The sequence below is a fragment of the Myotis lucifugus genome, unplaced genomic scaffold (genome assembly GCF_000147115.1).
Source record: "Myotis lucifugus unplaced genomic scaffold, Myoluc2.0 scaffold_186, whole genome shotgun sequence".
NCBI classification, from domain to species: Eukaryota; Metazoa; Chordata; class Mammalia; order Chiroptera; family Vespertilionidae; genus Myotis; species Myotis lucifugus.
In genome coordinates, this window is record NW_005871234.1 from 1429676 (window position 1) to 1441512 (window position 11837).

General features: G+C 46.4%; 1 long non-coding RNA gene across 1 annotated transcript; it reads left to right on the forward strand.

Annotated features, from left to right (window-relative positions):
* Nucleotides 1–270: 270 nt before the first annotated feature.
* On the forward strand, nucleotides 271–1150 carry LOC106698486. The gene is made up of 2 exons (XR_001349821.2): nucleotides 271–609; nucleotides 1023–1150. It is a non-coding gene; the product is annotated as an uncharacterized LOC106698486 (long non-coding RNA).
* The last annotated feature ends 10687 nt before the right edge of the window (nucleotides 1151–11837 follow it).

Consider the following 11837-nt stretch of genomic DNA (forward strand, 5'->3'; position numbering starts at 1 on the left):
CCCAAACGGCCGCCGCCTCCCGCCGCCCCACCTCCCCGCCGCGCCCGCCCGCCGCGCCGCGACGTCAGCGCCCGCTGTCAGCGCCCCGCCCCTCGCCCCGCCCCGCGGCCCTGGGCCAGCCCCGCGCGGCGGTGCGGCAGCGCTGCGGAGGCGCCGACCCCGCGCCCGCGCCCGCGCCCGCGCCCGCGCTTAGGCCGCCGCAGACCCGCGCGCGCGGAGCTGGAGGGGCCGCGGGGCGCACGGCCTCCGCAGAGAGGTGGGCGGGGCTCCAGCAGGCCCCGCCCCCGGCTCGGGGCACCAGCTCAACCCCGCCTGCTAGGGCCAGCGCGGCACCCTCGGCCGGTTCTGAAACGCCCGCTTCGCGTCTCCCGGCCAATCCCGAATCTTCCCTCGGTAGGTCCTCGCTCTCGCCGTGAAATGCCCCGGCGCGCCCCTCTGGGGAGGACCAGCCCCTCGGCGCAGGCTCGTGGCGGTGAGGCCAGACCCGGCTGCCCTCCTCATCTGGAGCCGCGCTCCCCCTTCCCTTGGCCCGGGAAGACCCCCGGCTGGAACTAGAAGCGATTCCCGCTTCGCCACGTAACGGTCCCCGCGTCGGCGACCGGGAAGCAGGTGAGCTGCCGCCGCCTCCAACCTCCACGCGGGAGGGGACCGTGGCTGCGGCGCGAAGGGCCAGAGAGCTGGGCTCGCCCTCAGCGGACACTGCGGCGGAGAACAGAGTGATGAATAAATGAGTAGCCACATCAATATTTAAGTGTTCGCTCCGAGCGCAGGAGCGCAGCCGTCACGAGCTGGGGGAGATTATAGGCTCTGGTGGAGGGGGTAAACGATTACTTTCACCCCTTAAGCGCCTACTATGTGCAAAGCCCTACTTGCCCCGCGTGGCTTATTATTAATAGTGATAACAATTGTTCATAATTACAGATGCTGAATTCTAGCCAGTATTAGTTTGTGCTCTTTATATTCATTACCTCATTTTGGAGTAACCTGGTGGGTAAATATAATTTTTATCCCTGTTTTTCCAGAAGATAAAATTGCAATTTAGAGAGGTCATGCTGCCCAAGATCCTTAACTGGCTGAGGAAGGATTTGAATTCACAGAGATGACTCCAAAGCCTGAACTTTTTTTTACTTTCAGAGACTGTACTAAAAAAGAAAAAAAAAATGTAATGCAACACACACATATACAGCTTTTTAAAAATCAAATAGGACAGAAGTGCTTATGATGAAAGCAAAAACTCCCTCTCCACCCCTGGAATCAGGGATAGCACTTACAGACATTTGTGCATAGGTCTTGTGGTTACCTCCATATCTTTATATAAAATGCTTACATAGCTATATTTGGATTGATCAGGACTGGCCATTACTGTCTTCTTGCTATGATGGATAACGATTTAATGCTCTCACACTCACTTCCCTTTCTCAGTCTTGTATAGTTAAGCTATTGTTTTCAGTTCCTCTCTGGAATACCTTTTTACTGGAAACCTTTATTTCTTCTCGGGGAGACTCTCCACCGTACTGCTTGACTTCCTATGCTGTGAGCGGAAAACGCCAAAATCCCCACTCTGCAGGCCATGTCCTCCACCAGGGATATGGGTGTAGGCAACCAGTACAGGAGACCTATGGGAGCACAGCTGCCACAGGCCCAATCCTGACAACCTCCCACCTTAACACTATGATCATGTGACTGGGGTGGAGGAGTCCTTGGCACTGAGCCCCACTCCAGAATCCCTGTGCACAGCACCTCGCTTTGGAGACAGTCAGATCTGCCTATGATTCTTGGCTCTCTGCCAGTTAGCAGCAATGAGACCTGAAGTTTGAGCCAGCTCTCTTGCCTCTCTTGGCCTCATGTCCTCATCAAGAAAATGGGGACAATGATTCCTAATTCAAACACGAGGAAATGTTGTCAAAGATTGTAATGCAGTGGAGACGGTCACAAACGATCTGCAGGCACCTGCACAACAAATACAGCCTTTTTTCCTGATTCTAAAAGTAACTTGGAAAATACAGAAAATATAAAGAAAAAAATAAAAATAAATCATAACTGCACTATCCAGAAATAAAAGCTGCTAAAAAACTTATTGTATTTCTTTCCAGTCTTTTCTCTACACTATATGTTGTTGTTTTTTATATATATTACTAGGGGCCCGGTGCATGAAATTCATGCATGGGTAGGGTCCCTAGGCCTGGCTGGCGGTCAGGGCCTATTGAGGCCTTCTGGCTGCTGACTGGGGCCTCCTTTCCCCAGCTGCCAGTTACCGGCTGGGGCCTTCCCTCATTCCTGCCACCCCCTGGTGGTCAGCGCATGTCATAGCAAGTAATCGGTCTCCCGGTCGAACTCCTGCAGGGATAATTTGCATATTAGGCTTTTATATATATAGACTAATGGCCCGTTGCATGAAGATTTGCGCAATAGGCCTTCCTTCCCCTGGCTGCCGGCACCGGTTTTCCTCCGGCACCCAGGACTCAGGCCTTTGGTCCGGCTGCAGCAGCGAGGCTTGGCTTCTCCACTCTGGCTGCTCCCAGCCCCTCCTTTTTTTTTTTTTTTTTTTTTCCAGCTCCTGTGAGGCAACTGTAGTATAATGGCTAAACCTGTGGGCTTTGGCATCCTGGTTCTACCATTTATATGTATTATCTCATTTACCCCAAGAGACAACCATTTAAGGCAGGTGGGATTGCTACCCTCAGTTTTACTGATGAGAAAACTAAAACAAAGAAAGGTTGAGTAATTTTCCCCAAGTTTCCAACTGGAAACTTGTATAGTTAAGCTATTGTTTTCAGTTCCTCAATGGAAAACCTTTTTACTGGAAACCTTTATTTCTTCTCGGGGAGACTCTCCACCGTATTGCTTGACTTCCTATGCTGTGAGCGGAAGACACCAAAATCCCCACTCTGCAGGCCATGTCCTTGAAAGGCACATTTTAAACAATGAGTAAATACACCAATGGCAATGAGCACACCCAGGAAAATTGCAGAGACTGGACTTGAACTCAGTTCAAGTGATTCTACTGCCTGTGGCAATTTGCCCCCATACTAGGCTGTTGATCATCTGAGCCCTACATCCATTTGAAGCTAAGCATAAAGTATTTTCATACCCATTTTACAGATAAAGATATTGAGGTATAAAAAGGGGTTAAACAGACTTACCTGAGGTCACAGAGTCAGGATGAAACCCTCCACTTTAAGAATAGATTTCCCACCCTGGCCGGTATCGTTCAGTGATTAGAGCAGGGGTCCTCAAACTACGGCCCGCGGGCCACATGCAAATACAAATATTGTATTTGTTCCCATTTTGTTTTTTTACTTCAAAATAAGATATGTGCAGTGTGCATAGGAATTTGTTCATAGTTTTTTTTTAACTATAGTCCGGCCCTCCAACGGTCTGAGGAACAGTGAACTGGCCCCCTGTTTAAAAAGTTTGAGGACCCCTGGATTAGAGCATAGGCTTGTGCATTGGAGGGTCAAGGTTTCAATTCCATGTCAAGGGCACTTACCTGGGTTGCAGGTCTGATCTCCACCCCTGGTTGGGGAGCATGTAGGAGGCAACCAATCAATGTGTCTCTGTCACATGGATGTTTCTCTCTCTTTCTCTCCCTCCCCCCTCTTTTCCCTTCCCCTTTCCCTTCCACTCTCTAGAATCAATGGAAAAAATATCCTCACTCCTCAAATGAGGATTTAAAAAAAAAAAAAAAGGAGTGGATTCCCCAAGGGCTTTGTAAATGAAGATATCTTTGCCAAACTACAACTAAAATATATTTGTCACTCTCCTTTGATTTGTCACTCTCTGTTTCATCTGTTTCCTAGCTCTCCAAACTGCCTGGACTGCCTTCTCCCGCCTGCCTCCCTCCTCATCTCATGGAGTAACAAGGCTCTAGGAAAGGGCAAAGAGAACCCAGATGGGCTCCTCCAGCTCTCTGCCTGGCCTACGCAGTTCAGCAAGCTCAGGCTGCTTGCTGGCCCGGATTGGGGCTGTGGGAGGGCACTGAAGTCAGGCAGGGCTACCCTGCTGGTCACTTGGCCCAGGAGGAAAGGGCGGGGTCTGCTAGCTGTCTTCAGGGGGAAAATGAGCAGAAACTACCAAGACACTGACTTGGCCACCTAGAGGTGTGTCTCCCTCTCTAGAAGATGAGACCACCAACCCCCTCCACCCAGACACCCCCGTGCCGGGAGGGTTAGAGGACCCCCTGGGTGTGCTCATGCCTTCCTGGTTGTCTCCAATATTCAGACCTTCTAAACTTAAACTTTTTATTTATCTATCTATCTATTTATTTATTTATTTTAAAAATATATTTTTATTGATTTCAGAGAGGAAGGGAGAGGTAGAGAGGGATAGAAACATCAACGATGAGAATCATTGATTGGCTGCCTCTTGCACACCCCCTACTGGGGATCGAGCCCGCAACCCGGGCATGTGCCCTTGACCGGAATCCAACCCGGGACCCTTCAGTCCGCAGGCCGACGCTCTGACCAGTGAGCCAAACCAGCTAGGGCATAAACTTAAACTTTTTAATTTGAACATAGGATGTTGGGTTGAGACAGAAAGCCCATAAATACTGATTGTGTGAAGTTGCCATTAAAAACCTTTTAGGAGGACAGATCCTGGTAACTCAGAAGATGACCCTTGTTTCTGCTGGACACCTGGCTGTCCCTCAGCTTGGATTTGTCTGATGTTTTTGTCTTGATTAGCAAGTGGCTCTGAGTTCTTAGAAAGGCACAAACGTGAAGGGCCCTTCTTGTTGCATGGTCGGGGGTACATGCTCCTCAATATGAGTTATCACCAGGACGTTCATCTAGATTTCTTGATTAAGGTAACGTCTGCCAAGTTTTGGCATTGTAAAAGTCACTATTTTTCATATTCTGCTCTTTGAAGGCGAGGCTCTGAGTCCAACCACACTCAAGAGAGTGGAATTAAGCTCCACTTCCTGGAAGGGGCAGAAATAACATGTATGATTTAGAATTTTTCCATAAGGAATATTTTTCTCTTCTCCTCATTTACCTTAGTTATTCACTCAACCATTTATTGATAGCACTATAAACTCCTGGGTATTTATCTTATTTTATAGGTTATAATCCAATACTATTGTGATTTATTTTGTGGCTCAAATTGTTCCAGCTCTGGCCTTTTGGAGTTCTGTCCTCTAATCTCTCCTACCTGCCCCTCCCTCCTGGATTGCTAGATGGCACCAGTGTTGTTTATTTTCCTGAGGACTTCCTTACTTTCTAGCGTTACAAAATGATGTGGGCTCATCTTATACGTCCCCTGCCCTGCTCCTAGAACCAGCCATTTCTCCAAGGAGCCTGGTTCTTTTCACTGGAGAATGATATTTAGGAACCATGTTCTGGGTCCTGGGTGTGCTCATTGCCATTGGTGTATTTACTCATTGTTTAAAGTGTGCCTTTCAAGTTTCTATGTACCTCTTCTAGTTATTTTTCCTATATTTTTCTAGTTATTTTGCAATTTATATTTTGAAAAAACTGGATTGTTTGTCCTGTGGTCTGTATTGTAACATTTTTTTCTGTCCCACATAGTTCCTAAAAACTTCTAGTTGGACCTAGAGACTTGATCAGATTCTGGTTAGATTTTTGATGAACTGACTCTAAAGTATAGTCAAAGATAGATTTAGAGAGTGACAAATTCTTGCAGTAAGTGACGCCTGGGTACCAGGCAGGTGTTGTAATGCTGCAATCATTAAAACAATGTGGGGTGGAGCCAGAAGGAGACAAAAAGAGTCAGCAGCAAACAGAATAGAAGGTCTGGAAATAATCCTACACACGCCTAAGAATTTCATCTCTGATAAAGATGGCATTTCACACATGTAGGAAAAGGGCGAGTTTACTTTTCATTTGTAAAAAAAAAAAATAGTAGTAATAAATATTAAATATAGAGTTCCAACTCATTAAAAATGTCAGATTAAAGATCTAAATAAGCATAAACCCCACTGACGTAACAGAATAAAATACGGGAGTCTATTTTTTATACTGGGGGTTCTATCTCAAGTGTTCAAAGAATTTGAATAAAGAGTTCACAGGGTACTGCAAAGGGCAATTAACCATATGAAAATATGCTGAACCTCACTACAAGTTTTAAGCCACAAATTAGTACAATAGTGATAGCCAGTGTAGGGGGCAAAAGGGCACCCTTGCAATTCAGCAATATCTATCAACAATTTAAAATGGGTCATCCCTTGCCCTAACCGGTTTGGCTCAGCGGATAGAGCATCGGCCTGCGAACTCAAGGGTCCCAGGTTCGATTCCGGTCAAGGGCATGTACCTTGGTTGTGGGCACATCCCCAGTGAGGAGTGTGCAGGAGGCAGCTGATCGATGTTTCTCTCTCATCAATGTTTCTAACTCTCTATCCCTCTCCCTTCCTCTCTGTAAAAAATCAATAAAATATATTTAATAATAAAATAAAATAAAATGGGTCATCCCTTAATGGAAATTCTATTTCTAGGAATTTACTCTGTGGAAATCCTCACACAAGTGTCCAGGAATTCTCTGTAAGAAGTTTTATTTCTTCGTGACTTAAAACAGCAAACCGCGTGGGGCGGGGCCTAAACATCCATGAACAGAGATAAAGAAGTCCCCGCCTGTCTGTCGAGAAAATGTGAGCACTGCAGGCGGCCGAGGACAGGGAGTGGTGGCCCAGGCTTCCTCACCTCAGAGCCGCCTCCTCACCCTGGAAACTTTCCTCCACAGGCTGCGGGCCGCTCTGACCTCAGTCCCAGCGAAGGGCTCCCATGTCAGGGCTTCTTGGTGTTGCTAGACTTCTTCTTTGGTGACTTTTTGTTTATTCTGAGAAAAACGCTTAAGCCCCAGGGCTGTCGGTTAGAGAAATTGTGAAGATACATCCAACATCCTATTTTAAAATTAAATATTTTGAAACAGTGAGAAGCTCTGCATATTTTTTTAGAATCTCTGCATAGTTTAAATTGGGGGCGGGGGGGCGGGTAGAAGGGGAGAAGTGCCTTTGCAAATAGTTCCTTTTCATTCACGTACTGATTCAGAAAACATGGGACAGTCAGACACGGCCTCTCAAGAAGCTCCCCTCATAATTGGGGACCCTCGCAGGGGAGACAGATGATTAAATATACAGACAACCACAAACATATAAAACTGAAAAGTGCAGTAAGCACGCTGAAGGAAGAGCATAGGATGGTGGGAGCCTGCAGTACAGAGGGGCTTTGTTTCTGATGGGACGTTAGGAAAGGTTTCCCTGAGGAAATTAACCCTGAACAAGACCAGAGAAAGATGAGAAGCAGGAAAGGCTGGTGTAGCCCGAGCACAGAGGACGATGGCAGGAAGGAAAGGCAGGAGCCATCTTTCTAGGACCTCTGGGGCACTTTAAAGATTTGGGATTGTCTACCAAGAGCAATGCATTTATGGGTTAGGAGGGGACATTTTTTATTTTTTAAAATATATTTTATTGATTTTTTTACAGAGAGGAAGGGAGAGGGATAGTTAGAAACATCGATGAGAGAGAAACTTCGATCATCTGCCTCCTGCACACCCCCTACTGGGGATGTGCCCGAAACCAAGGTACATGCCCTTGACTGGAATCAAACCTGAGACCTTTCAGTCCACAGGCTGACACTCTATCCACTGAGCCAAACCGGTTAGGGCTAGGAGGGGAAATTTTTTAAAATATATTTTTATTGATTTCAGAAAGGAAGGGAAAGGGTGAGAGCAATAGAAACATCAATGATGAGAGAGAATCATTGAGCAGCTGCCTCCTGCACGCCCTACACTGGGGATCGAGCCCCCAACCTGGGCATGTGCCCTGACCAGGAATCAAACCATGACCTCTTGGTTCATAGGTCGACACAACCACTGAGCCACGCCGGCCAGGCAAAAAAAAAAAAAAAATGTTTTTTAAATATAATTCAGACCAGGCAGTCTCTGTAGCTATGTTTTGGGCAAGGGTGTGGGTATGTCCTGGTGAAAGCAGTCACCCTCAGGAAATTGGGAGGAGAGCCAGGCAGGCAGCCAAAGGGACTCTAACCGAATCTCCTCCTCAGGTTGGAGACCCCTGAGCGGCCTCCACTGGCCGGGCAAAGCGCACTTGCAGGGCTACATCAGGAGGCTGTGCACACCGTGGAATCCAGACTGGAGAACCCAGACATGGGAGGTGCACGGACCAGGGCTGTGGCGTTCTAGGGTGGGGGTGGGGTGCAGCGAGTGGGTCGGTTTTGTAAAGCTGTCAGTCTCTCTGGAAGGTCAGAATGTGGAAAGACCAACCTCATATCTTGACCTGAGATAAGGGGCTGGAGCAGCCCAGGATTCCGGTGGAGGGAACCGCTGTCCTTCTCATTCCCTTGAGGGAGAACAGGAGCCGGGAGAGAGGAAGGGCCCAGAAGAGGGCTTAAGTGGAGGCGCTAGGCCTTTAAACGCAGGAGCGTTCTATTACATACTTTTAGGATTAACTTTTGTGTGCATTGTAATTCACCCTAAGACTTCAGGTAAGTTTGCCAAGCAAATAATTAAACAGATCTGTGCTCGTGTCTCAGACTCAAGAACAGCTTTCCCAGTGTCCCCTCCTATACCAGGAGGCCACCAAGGCACTGATAACATCTTTCCAGAGAGAGTGGTCGTCTTGGAACTCCAGGAGGCAATGGATCAGTACATGGCAAAATGGAAAAAGCAAGCACAGTGTGAATATGAGAGGCCCCTGTCCCCCCAATATTCTAGGAAGGCCAGAAGTCTGACACAAAATGAGTCCCTTTTCAGCCAGCAGATGTGTCAATGACACAGGAGGACATCATATGGCACAGAATGGCACAAGGTAACGCAGGCCAGCTTCAGAAGTGACCCCTCTTTCCTCCTCGACCCTCTCAAAAGGGAGATAGTTGTAATCCATGGAAGATGCTGCATCCACTCAAAGTGACTGTGTCGCCGAAACCGGTTTGGCTCAGTGGATGGAGCGTCGGCCTGCGGACTGAGGGGTCCCGGGTTCGATTCCGGTCAGGGGCATGTGCCTGGGTTGCGGGCACATCCCCAGTGGGGGATGTGCGGGAGGCAGCTGATCGATGTTTCTCTCTCATCGATGTTTCTGGCTCTCTATCTCTCTCCCTTCCTCTCTGTAAAAAATCAATAAAATGTAAAAAAAACAAACAAAAACAAAAACAAAAAAACAAAGTGACTGTGTCATGTCCTCGCATGCAGACACCAATATGGCAGCAGAAAGCTATGGCAACCATTCTAAAGAGGGAGTCACAAAACATGCCTGCAGGAGCCAGACGGACGCAGAGATTGCAGCAGGCTGCGGGGAGAAGTGAGGGGTGATGGGGCATCAGTACTCAGCCCCAGGCAGTTTTATTACTGCCTTGTTGATGGGGAAGATCTGTGCTGCCTAATTTCTCAGTTAAAAAAAGAAAAAATCCAGATTACACATGAAATTTAAAATGTTTCCTTTTTGCAACTAATCCAAAATTAGAAACTGTAAATCAAATATGTCTGAGGTTGGTATTATCTCAGTGTTCTGTTGCCACTGTAACAAATTGCCACAATCTTGGTGGCTTAACCCCACACATGTAGTCCCCACTGTTCTGGAGGCCAGGAGTCTGAAATCCGTTTCACTGGTGTCAGCACGGCTGCCTCTGAAGACTCTCGGGAGAACCTGCTTTTTCGCATTTTTTAGCTTCGGGAGGCTGCCTGCATGGCTTGGCTCGGGGCCCCTGCCTCCAGCCTCTTGCTTCCATCTTCACATCTCTTACTGGTGTAGTCAATCTCCCTCCGCCTCCTTCTTATAAGGGCACCTGTGGTTACATGTGGGGCCCACTACAACGGGTAAGCCAGAACAGTCTTTTTCTTTCCAGGTCCTTAACTTAATCACGTCTGCAAAGTCCCTTTTGCCATATTCGATTATATTCCCAGGTTTCAGGGATTAAGACCCGAACGTCGTGGGGGACAATATCCAGCCTACCACAGGTATACCATAGGTAGAGACGTGGATACAGCACTCAGATTTGAACTTATTGCAGATTTCCCCTGAATGATAAAATATCCCCAAAATATCTCAATACCCTGGTCCCTGGACCTATGATATAAAAACAAACACAACAGCTTTTTTGAGGTTGCATGTGTATACCATAAAATTCATCCACTGTTAGTATACAATTCAATGATTTTTAGTAAATCTATAGTTGTGCTACTACCATGACAATCCATATTTAGAACATTTCCATCACCCCAAAAAGTTCCCTTGTGCTCCTTTGCAGCCAATCCCCACCCCCAAATGTCCATTGACAGTCCCAAAGTTAGCCCAGGGAATCACTTATCCACTAGCATCTATATAAATTCCCCTTTTCTGTACGATTCTTATACATGGTATTATGCAATATATCATCTTTTGTGTCTATTTTCACTTCGTATAATGTTTTTGAGGCTCATCTATATCATAGTATGTGTCAACAATCAGTAGTTACTTATTTTATTGCTGGGTAGTGTTTCATTGTGTGAATTATATCACATTTTGTTTATTTACCAACCTGTTGATGGACATTGGATTGTTCCCTGATTTGGCTATTATGACTAAAATGATGCTATGAACATGCATGTGCAAATTTTGTGTGGGCATATGTTTTCACTTCTCTCAAGAAGACACCTAGGAATGGAAGTGCTGGATCAAATGATAACTTTATTTCTAACTTTTTAAGAGACTGTCAAATCATTCTCTAAAGTAGCTATACCATTCTACTCTCTCATCAGGAATGTATACAATCCAGTTTCTCCACAACCTCTAAAGAAATGACTACCAAGCAATAATAAGCACCTTGAGTGGTGGAATTCTGCTCTCTCTCACTAACACGAACCAGGGCAGGAAATGTACACGATGGACCTGGGAGATCTCACTGAGCCATAAAGTAAGTGTTAGGGTCGCCGAAGGGGAACACATGAGGCCAAAGTGGTAAGGAATTATGAATGTACTAGGCCATCTGGATACCAGGTGAGAGGGGAGAGATAATGGTCTTAGCAAGTGGAATGTGGTCTAAGCGGAAGGGAATGTCCATTGTGAAGTGGCCTAAAGGTCAGTTCCCAGGGCAGGGTATCGATTCAATTACTTGATGAAACCCCAACAGTAAGGAAGTTGTCAGTAACCACTAGAATAATACTAAAATGTCGTAAGAGCCACTTGAAGGGACATTGGCTAGAGATGGAATAATTTCAGCATCAAAAATACTAATAAGCCCTAACCGGTTTGGCTCAGTGGATAGAGCGTCAGCCTGCGGACTGAGGGGTCCCAGGTTCGATTCCGGTCAAGGGCATATACCTTGGTTGCGGGCACATCCCCAGAGGGAGGTGTGTAGGAGGCAGCTGATTGATGTTTCTCTCTCATCGATGTTTCTGGCTCTCTATCCCTCTCCCTTCCTCTCCGTAAAAAATCAATAAAATATTTAAAAAAATAAAAAATATAAATAATGACTACATTTTACTAAGTCAGATGAAATATAGAAACTTCCATAATTTCATCTCTCTCTCTCACACACACACACATACACACACACCGCTCATCAGTTACCTCGGTGGAGCGTCAGCTGCATTTCAATCAAGTAGGTGATGAAGAAAGGTTTCTAATATATGAGTTCCAGTTAATAAGTGAAGAGGGAATGATAGAATTAGAAGGAAATTACCACTTTGCACCCCATAATTTATTTATGGGTGACTTTAGCATCAAAGTGCAACAACCAAACACAGTGTGCTTCCCTGGCATGGTGCAATAAAAGACACAGTGCCACCGGCCAAAATAATTTAACCTAAATCTAGTCAAAGCTCTTTTATAACTACTAATGTGTGGTAAACACAGGGGCTACAGAAACAAGTGAGTTGACACCATGAGGAAGTAA